This window comes from Tachypleus tridentatus, chromosome 7, assembly GCF_004210375.1.
Source record: "Tachypleus tridentatus isolate NWPU-2018 chromosome 7, ASM421037v1, whole genome shotgun sequence".
In the NCBI taxonomy this organism is placed as follows: Eukaryota; Metazoa; Arthropoda; class Merostomata; order Xiphosura; family Limulidae; genus Tachypleus; species Tachypleus tridentatus.
Window position 1 is genome coordinate 159981689 of NC_134831.1, and position 10745 is coordinate 159992433.

A 10745-nucleotide genomic window follows, 5' to 3' on the forward strand; every position below is an offset into this window, starting at 1 on the left:
ACAGATGAAAACTGTAAGACTTCAAAGCCTTCTTACCAATTCAGAGAAAACACTCACTTCAGAATTGAATCCACTTTCACTCTTACACCATGTAGGGTAGGTAGACATAATCAACACTTCTCTGTTTCTATATATGAAGTATATGTAACAGAGAGACAACTGTGTTGAATGAAACCTTTCTTACCTTGATAGTTATTAGTAAGATCTTCTGAATATACAGCAATACATCAACCATAATATATCTACTAAATCAGTTCTTTTTCTTGAACTAACTAACCTACTGATTATTCAAAAGAAATAGTAAACCAATCTCATTGATCTTAGAGAATCAGTATCAGAAGTCTTCATTAGTAATTATTAATAACAACATTTAAGTGTGAGAGTGTATAATAAAATGGCAAGGTAGGGCAAAAGGTAGTGTCAAAAGAGCCTCCTGGATGGTAGCAGTGTCACAGAAGTGGACCGAATGTAAAGAATGCTCAACTGGTCTGTATATCTCAAGGGGTTATGTATGTATTTGTAGTGTAGCTAGGGAAATAAATCAAGCTGCCAAGTATGTCAGAAATTTTACATAAAACACTTACCAGAAGAAAGTGCAGGGGTGAGATATCCCAGACCTACATTCTAATGAAAAAGCAAAGTCCATCTAGCTGGCAAAACAACCAGGAATGGTGTGGTTCTCAGAGAAAAGAGTAGCATTTACTACATTTCTAAATATGTACTCCAGCTTCCAGCTATACTTCTGAACAGAGGTGTGAGTATTCAGTCCTATACTAGTGGAATTACATCAATCCATAGGAAACTCTTCAAACCAACCTTCCCAGCAGTAAAGGACAGGGATAGCAAGGGTTCTTCCATTACTTCAATATAACAAAAAAACAGTGAAAGAATTTCTATATGGAAGAATACCAGAGAGGTACAGGGATTGACTGTGAATTATCTATTATTTATAATAAAAACACAAACTGATAGATATTCAACAAGTTACTGAAAATGGCCAGCAGGCACTAGCCAAATGCAAGGGCAGTATCACATGCAATGCTGCCACCTTTACTCTGTAATGTAAAACATGTACACTGCCAAAGCAGTTTGAAGAAAACCACATTCCAACAACGGGTACTGAGCACGAGCAAATGGACTTAACACTTTCGGTTATTTCCCACTAGATGAAAATTTTAAAGGAAAGATGTATTCCTTATAAAATATTGCCTTTCATGTGATGGGTTTTGTGATTTGCAGAACATATATTCTTAGAGATATAATAACAGTGATGACTGAGAAGAAAAAATAAACTCACCTCCTCAGTGTTTGGGTAGTGGGACACAGAGGCTATCCACATCTCCACCTCCAATATCTTACACAGGGGACATCAGTGATGAGAAGCAAGAGAAAGCCATAAGATGATGAAATTTATGTGAAGTTATATGAAAAAGATAAAATGTAGCATCTCCTGTGGAAGAATAAACCAATCAAAATACGAGAAATCACAAGAAGAGAAATTCTATGGAAAAAAGACAATACTAATTGCATCATTAGAGGGAAGTACAAGTAAGAAAATGTCAAACTGCCTCAACAAAGGAGACAGTTAGGGCTGGAATGATCACACATTGAAGAAGAAAGAATGAGAGGAGAAAACATCTGACCACTTTCCTGAACAGCTCAGGTCTTGGAATGGAAGGCTCAGTCATGGAATAAAAGTTAACATTTCTTTAACCTGAAATTGTATTCTTAAAAGATACTTACCTCCACATATACAATAACTATTCATTCAAATGTTTTCCTTTGAGATTTTGCACATGTCACTAGCCTTAAATTATCATCCACCTGCACTAGTGTGCAATCCAATCATATACAACAATAGCCCTCCACCAACAGGAGGGCTACACACATTTTTCTTGCACAGCAGATTCCCACAAGCACTTGCATTCAAAATTATCTTCATTTTGAGACAAGATAAGAATAATGAGAACCAGTACAGCTAACTGATGGATACTACGTTTACAATAAAACACCTCTTGTTATCCACGTGTAAAAATACATTCTTAAAGTACATCAAGTGATGACTTTTTATATGCCACATGGCCTGAGATAATATCTGCATCTGGACTATTGATTATTTTGATAGTTTGTCCTTTCTGTAAAATTCCTTTGAATCAGAATGTATGATGATGAATTATCTAATCTTATAGTCTGATTACTATATATTCTCTTTGGATATTTATTTACCAACATATGCTCTGATCTGTTGATTCACATCAATGTAGAATGTTTGATGATCAAATAAAAAATTATTTGCATATAGCTTTAGTGGTTTAAATTTCATTAGTTGAAAGTCTTAAAGTAGCAAGGGGCCTTTTGTCTCAAAGATATACTGCTACCTAACCTCCCTCACCAAATAGAACAGTAACCATTACCAACTGTTACTTAAATTGTAAAGTTTTATTCAGCACTACTCTAGAAGACAAATTTTTCCACAGATTTACTATTTTACTGGTAAAATAAAACTGCCTCAATTAAAACACATTTGATCTTTCCAAATCTTAAATTTACATACTCATTTTAATGTCCTTAAAACTCAATGTAAAAAACTCCGATTTGTCAATCTTATCAATTCTTTAATTATTAATATTTCAATAATATCATGTCTGATCCTTCTCTTTTCAAGACAGAGTAAGCTTACAGATCCAAGATTATCTTTGTACAACAACCATACATCTTTGGACTCACCTAGCAGACCTCTTCTGAACCCTCTTCAATAACAACGTCAATAAAAACTGAAATTTACCTAATTTAATTAATTCATAGTGTTTACAAAAATCTATAAATGAATAACTAGGAAGCTAAAAATGTGTACACTACTGAATTTGTAGAAAACCAACTTTAAACAATTTATTTTTAACATTTTAAACATACATCTTGTAAATATTACACACACAAGAAATACCAAAAGAACTATTAATGTATACAGTTTGAAGCTTCTTCAGACATGAAAAATACCTGATAAAACACTTGCACTTATAGGCCAATAAATAAACAGAAATGCATCATCTATGAATAAATCAATGCCCCTTAAAAATATGTATAAGCAAAGCTAAAATATTTTACCAAATTTTTGGAGTGAATCTTTCTACCAGGATGTTCAAGTGATACTGACAACAGCAAAACATTTCAACATAATTCTTTATCTACAATATACAAGTACAGCAATGATTGTTCCTTGCACTGTCCAATTAGTATGATTGTGGTTAAACAACTGGCTAATTCACATGAGATAACATTAATGATAGTAGTATGTACTTTCATCAGAATGCCATTAGTCTGAACATGAGTGGGTTAGATAACATTCGTAGAATACACTCATTTGTACATGTATGAATACTTTCCCCATTCAATTTTTATTCAGCTGAATAAAAACTATTTTTGTTCAAACTTGCATTTTAAAGCTACCTAAAACAACATTGTTGTTTGAAAGAAAAAGACAAAAAAAGTAGTCAAAGCAGTGATGTATAGCTGAATCTTTTCTTAAAATATAAAACAAAATTCAAAAACAACAAAGGATCTTTTAGTCCATATGACCTGTCCCTCAACCACTACCATCACCACCAGTACACTCAACTAAAAAAAAAAAATCATAGCCAGCCCTTATTATACAAATAGTTATAAAGACTTCATTTAAATTACCAAAATGTAGTGCATTCACCATGTATGAAGGCAACCCATTTCACAGACCAACTACCCTGTTGTAAAAATTAAATTACTTTAGCTAAAGATAACTCCTACCTCAATCAGAATCCCACTAACTCTTCTTTTTTTCAAGAAAGAATAATTTCAGCAATCTTAGCCTGTCCCCACATGACATTGTTTTCACCCTAGATATCATCTTAATATCCCTCCTTTGAACTCTAAGAATGTCCTTCCCAAAATATGCAGCCTAAGATTAAACACAGTATTCAAATATATCCTAAACACTGACCTACACAAGGAAATTATGGGTCATTCCATGTCAAATCATCCAGATTTTGCAAAATTTTCCAGGTGACTCCCTCAGAATGCCTTGAAAACATTCACATGTGCTTATCTACCCATATAATGAACAACAGCCAAAGATTAGATCAATATCTCTAATAGTTTCTGATTTACAGCCCCGTAAAATTTAAATATTTTTTTGTTATTTTTGGCGAATTCATTTTTGGGCAACTTTGGCTGCTTAAAGCTGCAAATGTAATGGTGGTAGAAGGCTGAAATTTGCTACACTGACTGAATTAATCTCATAGAATTCAAAAATGATCTCAAACCAAGTTTATCTTTCTTAGGATTTGCATAGTGAGGCTGTAAAATCACCTGAAAACTCAAAATCGTAAAAAACATTGGTTTATTTAATAAGCCATAGCTCTAAGACTTAATATGATACAAAGCTGAAGTTTGTTAACAAATTTTCTATAACATATCAGTTGATAAATCAGCAATTGTTGTAATTAAGTCTATTAGATCTCCTGTAAAAAAAGTTAGTTGCATGCAACTTTATATGATTCAGCTAAAAATAGCCCTACTTCAGGCCACAGTTTGACCATGTCACCTGTTATTTAACCTTTTCAGATTTTTACCATATATTCTTACATCTCTGAATATGATCTACAAAAAAAATCAGGATAGTGTTCATCCTACATTTCGAGCTATAATTTTTTAAAGTATCCTCTGACCATACGTTGTTTACTTGAAACAAAAACTTCAATTCAGCTGTGTCACTGTGTGCAAATATATCCAGACAATTTTGAAATAATTTATTAATCCCATTGAAATATTCTAATCAGCCTTTACCATATATTCTTGCATCTCTGAACATGATCTTCAAACAAATCAAGATTGTGAAAAATAATAAATTATCAAATTTTAAGTGTCTCTGTACCATTGGGCAAAAGACCACATTCAGGGCATTCAGTTCTTTCTTGTCAATCAGGTATCAGTCCTGCAGAATTGTGTAAAGTTTGATCTACTTCAGCACTATGAAAAATGCAAAACTGTGGCAGGTATTAGGTCACATCATAGCTTTATTCCCCACTCTACCAACAAATTGTATATCAGAAGGCTATCAGATGATGATGTGTACACAGTTGTAACTGTTGGTAGTAGCAGTGAAAGTGATGCTGCAGCAGCTCAAATAGGGTCTGATGATAGCAATGACAATTATCAGCCAGGGAAATATGTGGCATGAATATATGATCATGAATGGTATGTGGGAAACATAAAAGATAGATCAGATGAACATTCCTATGTGTTGGTGTCATTGATGAAGAAATCAAGAAACGAACTGTTCTCATGGCCTACAAGGTCACGTAAAGATGAAAGCTGGATTCCTTTCCAACATATTCTTTGTCTGATAAGTGCATCTACTGTGCAAGGCAATAGTGCTCGCCACTATGTTCTAAGTCAAAGTGATCTCAATATAATCAAACTCAAATTTCAGAAAATTATTCAAGCTGTCTGAACAAAGCAATGTTTATTTGATGTTGTTAAGGCTAATTTATTGCCAAAGCAGTGTTTGAAACATTTCATTATCACGATTATTGCAGTTTGGTGTAACTATAATCTTTCTCAGTTATCCCCTGTTGTAGCACCATGCTTTTTGTATCTGATTTACATTTGTAATTAGTATATCAAGAATCTTAAACTCAGCCATATCTGGATAACTGTAATGCATACACAATATATTTGCATTGCCATGTGATCTAACTAGTTATGCCAATAAACTTGTTCAGAAATGAATTAAGTCTTTCTTGTTTCCTGCAACTTCATTATTTAACATTGTGAAAGGCTGGTTAGAATATTTCAGTGGGATTCTTAAAATTCTGACAGGTATTTTTCACAATTGTATGGATATATTTGCACACAGTAACACACCTGAACTAAATGTTTTTTTTAAATAAAAAATGTGTGGTCAGAGGATACTTTAAAAAATTATTACTCAAAAAGTAGGTTGAACACCATCCTGATTTTCTTTGTAAATCATATTCAGAGATGTAAGAATATATGGTAAAAATCTGAAAAGGCTGAATAACAGGTGACATGGTCAAACTGTGGCCTGAAGTAGGGCTATTTTTAGTTAAATCATAAGTTGCATGCAGCTATATTTTTTAGGAGATCTAACAAACTTTTAATTACAACAATTGTTGATTTATTAACTGATATGTTATAGGAAATTTGTTAACAAACTTCAGCTTTGTATCATATTAAGTCTTAGAGCTATGGCTTATTAAATAAACCAATGTTTTTTTTACAATTTTTGGTTTTAAGGTGATTTTATTACCTCACTATGCAAATCCTAAGAAAGATAAATGTGGTTTGAGACCATTTTTGAATTCTGCGAGATTAATTCAGTCAGTGTAGCAAATTTCAGCCTTCTACCACCATTACTCTAGCAGCTTTAAACAACCAAAGTTGCCCAAAAATGAATTTGTCAAAAATGAAAAAAAATGAACTAAATTTTACAGGGCTGTAAATCAGAAACTATTAGAGATATTGATTTAATCTTTGGCAATTATTCATTATATGGGTAGATAAGCACATGTGAAAATTTTCAAAGCATTCTGTGGCAGTCACCTGCAGCCCTCTGGATGATTTGACATGGAATGACCCTTATATCCTCTTTAAACTTATACTCAGTACTTTTGTACACAATCTAAAATCCTATTTGCCCTATCTATCAACAGCAACACACTTTTTTTTGCCATCTACTAATGTGCAGTCACCTTCAGGAATGTCCTGATAAAGATATGTGCTGGTAGTGGCTGGATTTGATCCTGGGACTTCTTGTTGGAAAGTCTGGAATATGCAAAGGCTTGTATTATGACTAATGTACAGTAATAACACTTCCACTTCATGTGGGAAACATCCTATAGGTGGGCATGTCTAAAAATACTCCTGCAAACATTCAAAAAACCTGAAATAGCTATCAATAATTCACTCACAATGTACTTCTCAAGTAACATGAATATAAAACAGCAGTAAAAAGCCTATTTATTGAAGCTTCAAACTCAAAGATGTATAACACCTTTATTTCCAGAATTTGTTTGGTACACAGTTATTCCACATAATAACTACAAACATGAAAACCTATACATGGCAGTCAAGATATTCATGTTACTTTCACTGTCATGTAGCATTTACTATCCCATGTATACACATCCCATAAACCTTGCACTCACACAAGATACATTTTGTGATAGAACAAGATAAGCACCTGTATATAAATCACGTTTCTATATTTATCAAGAATAATCACGAACTAACTATAGATTCAAAATTAACAAATTGTTTACAAAAACTCTGAAAAAAGGAGAAAGAGAATAAACATCCATGGAAAAAGAAATAAGAACTGTGAATAACTTGAGTCACTACTAAATCAATAACAAGTTACTAATCAATCAATAATCAAGTTCCCTATTCCTCACTGCTAACATCAACTTTCCTAATTCAAGCCTATCATTTCCAATCCATTTTCTCATGCCATCAAGCTAAGAGAGTCTTTACATAATCCCTTATTTACTACTTTTACCATAATTTCAACTTTACTCATTAGAACCTTTGTCAACATTCCTTCAGACCTACATACATGCCCAAAATAACAGAAATTACATTTCCAGTAGTTATCTTCTATGTTCCAATACTTCCTCATTAGCTTTTATACACAGCATCCCTTTGTCATTCATCTGTAAAGTAACAAAAAAAAAATGCTTCCAGGCTTCTACATTTCAGCCTAGTAGAGTAGTATTGGCAATACAAACATTTTACTCTAGATTTTTTCAATTCTAGTTTGACAGCATTACTGATGTGTGTGATTCTATGTAGTTGCCCACCTTCCCACTTTTTCTTTTTTGTGGGATGTGGTATAAACATAATATTCACAATAATAAGTCAGTCTCCACACACACAAATGTAACACTGTTGCAGGAGATCTCTTGAACTAATAAAACAATCAAATGCTCCCACATTTCCCCTTATTTTCAACATTATTGATGTATTTGACAAGCTGCAACATTTTAATCTTTTCCCATCATATTATTCTTGTTCAAAGTTTAGAGTAAATGTGAAAGTGATTCATACTTCATAGTTTTAAACTTTTATAATACATTAACAGTTTACATAAATTTTAAACTTGATCTTTACAAATCTATATAATTGTATAATGAAATACAAAATACTAAAATTGAAAATAAAATTGAGGCTTAGCAAAATGTGCTTCATAATGACATTGTAGATCTCGAGACCATAATAAAATTAAATAAGAAGAAATGGCAAGTCCATTTTATTACTGAGAATCACTCCAGTTCCCTAAGTGATGGAAACTAAACACCAATACAGCTAAAAGTACCCTTTCACTCTAGGCACTAATTTGATCTACACATTTACCACTCTCTTGCAGAAAACTACCTGAACTGCAGATATTGGATATGTAATCTTTCTAAATCTTAAACTGATGACCTCTTTCATTGACCTTAAAATTCCAACATAAAAATATCTGATGAAACAATTTCATCACTTATTTTCAAAATTTCAGTTTGATAAACCTTAACTTAACCCTTTTCAACAGAGAATAACTTAAGGCACAATAAAATATCAACCTATACTCATATGACAATCCATTCACTCTCAGAACTATCCTTACAGCTTTCTTCTAAACTCCTTCAAACAAATCAGCATGCTTCCTAAAACAAGTGAACCATCACAGAATATTCCAAATAAGTCCTAACTACTGACTTAAAATGAGATGTTAAAATAATCACCTCTTTAAACTTTTAAGTATTCCTAAATTACCTTGTTACTTTTATCACTTGTAAGAAAGCATTATCTGAAGAGCTTAAGATCTGTATCAATCAGTACTCTCTCAGATTCTTTTTCTTTCATCCACATAATTACAATAATTTCAGTTCAACAATCTATGTGATTTATAACAATATACAAGTATAATCTTACTCTTATCAAAATTAAATGCTTTCTGCAATGTGTTTGTTCAACCAATCTAAGTCTTTCCTTAAAATTGATAGCATCCTCATTAAAGCCATGCCTTAGATTTTTATACCATCAACTACCAATTTCCCAACTATTAATGTCATAAACATCCATACAAAACAGCACTTATCCCTCAGACATAACACTTGTTATATTAAATATGGTTAAACCAAATTCCATTTCCAGCAACTTTGCTTCCACTCACACAGTCAATCTTCAATCCATTATCTAATACCTTATTATAAATGCAGCAGTTTTTTCATTAGTTTCAGAACAAATGCTGGTAGTAACAGTATGTCAGCAGTAATTTTACAATATTCTACTTAAGCTCTTATGGTGGCATATATATATTTGAAAGAAAAATATATGTTTGAATTGTATGCAAATATTTCAAAATCAAAGAATAAATGAGTACTGAAATTCCAATTTTTAAACTCAGCAAATTATCTTATACCGCTAACAAAATTATGTTAATTTATTACTGCTAATCAGCATAAATAATGAAACAGCTACTCTAAAATGTTTATTACTGATAGTTTCGGGTAATTTTAAAAATCAAAACTCTACTATGACTGTAACATGATAGAATGTCTTAATTCTGGAAAATAAAGGAACTCGTAGAAATTATTAAAAATTGTGTAATAACAAAAATCATTCTTCTCAGGTTCTGGACAAAATTTCTTGTCATTTAAGGTTAGGTCCTACATCCTAATTAGTCTTATTCCTGCACATGACTTGGTTACGTCTAGAAAAAATTAAAATAAAATATTACACAAAAAGCTTCCAGTTTACATCCACTATTTAGTACTCGTAATGAATTTTTTTATATATTTAACTACAGTTACACTAATTTAGTTACAATCTTAGTCTTACCTTAGTTTTGGCCTTGTAACTTGAAAATTACATTTGACTGAGAATTATTAACAATATAAAAGTAATAATACTGTTAAAAATAAGCAACTCTAATGATAAAAACGAAACAAACCGAAAATGTAGTAATACTATTCTAAACAAAATATGAGTATTTTTCAGTCTAGCTAATCTTTACAAGTCGCGCGTAGTTCAGACCGTCAATTTTATTGCGAAAAAATAATATCAAAAGTTAACACCCAAATACAATGTTTATGGACTTTAAATAAAATTGTGTGAGCTAGAAAATGTCCACTGATGGCATAGTTTGGATTTTTCCCATTATAACTCAAATATACAACACTGGACAAATAATTATATTTTACACTGTTCTTCCAGTACTGTTTTTGCAAACGCTACGGAAGTATTAGTACTTCTTGTTCAGACATTTCCATTCTGTTGTTTCAGTTTTAAATGCATTACGATGGTTTTTATGCAAATAAGAACACACTTATTCTATAACTTTTTTATAAATGGATTTAATTAGAATTGTGTTTATGTATTGTCTCACATTTAGATCTTACTTTACCACTAAAATAATTGAAACAAACGAGCATAAACTATTAGTTCACCATGATGCCCCAAGATATAACGTCTTTAAATAAACCCAAAATATGAATTACTTTGAAACATAGAGTAAAACAAGCTCTCATTTCTTTATTTGCTGGCCTGGCATGGCCTAGCGCGTTAAGGCGTGCGCTTCGTAATCCGAGGGTCGCGGTTTCGCGCCCGCGTCGCGCTAAACATGCTTGCTCTCCCAGCCGTGGTGGTGTATAATGTAACGGTCAATTACACTATTCGTTGGTAAAAGAGTAGCTCAAGAGTTGGCG

General features: G+C 32.2%; 1 protein-coding gene across 12 annotated transcripts in view; it reads right to left on the minus strand.

Moving 5' to 3' along the window:
• LOC143257021 (E3 ubiquitin-protein ligase RNF19A-like) overlaps window positions 1–10097 on the minus strand; it is a 39894-nt gene extending 29797 nt beyond the window's left edge. For 2 of the 12 annotated variants that reach the window (XM_076515076.1, XM_076515071.1), the window contains exons 1-2: window positions 9880–10093; window positions 1298–1450 (exon numbers count right to left, since the gene is read on the minus strand). The gene's annotated coding sequence lies outside the window, so the exon portion shown is untranslated. Of the gene's footprint in view, window positions 1–57; window positions 128–1297; window positions 1451–3105; window positions 4078–9652; window positions 9752–9879 lie in introns of those variants that run through there. The other 10 variants (XM_076515078.1, XM_076515075.1, XM_076515073.1 and 7 more) reach the window with 10 other exon arrangements.
• Window positions 10098–10745: the final 648 nt, after the last annotated feature.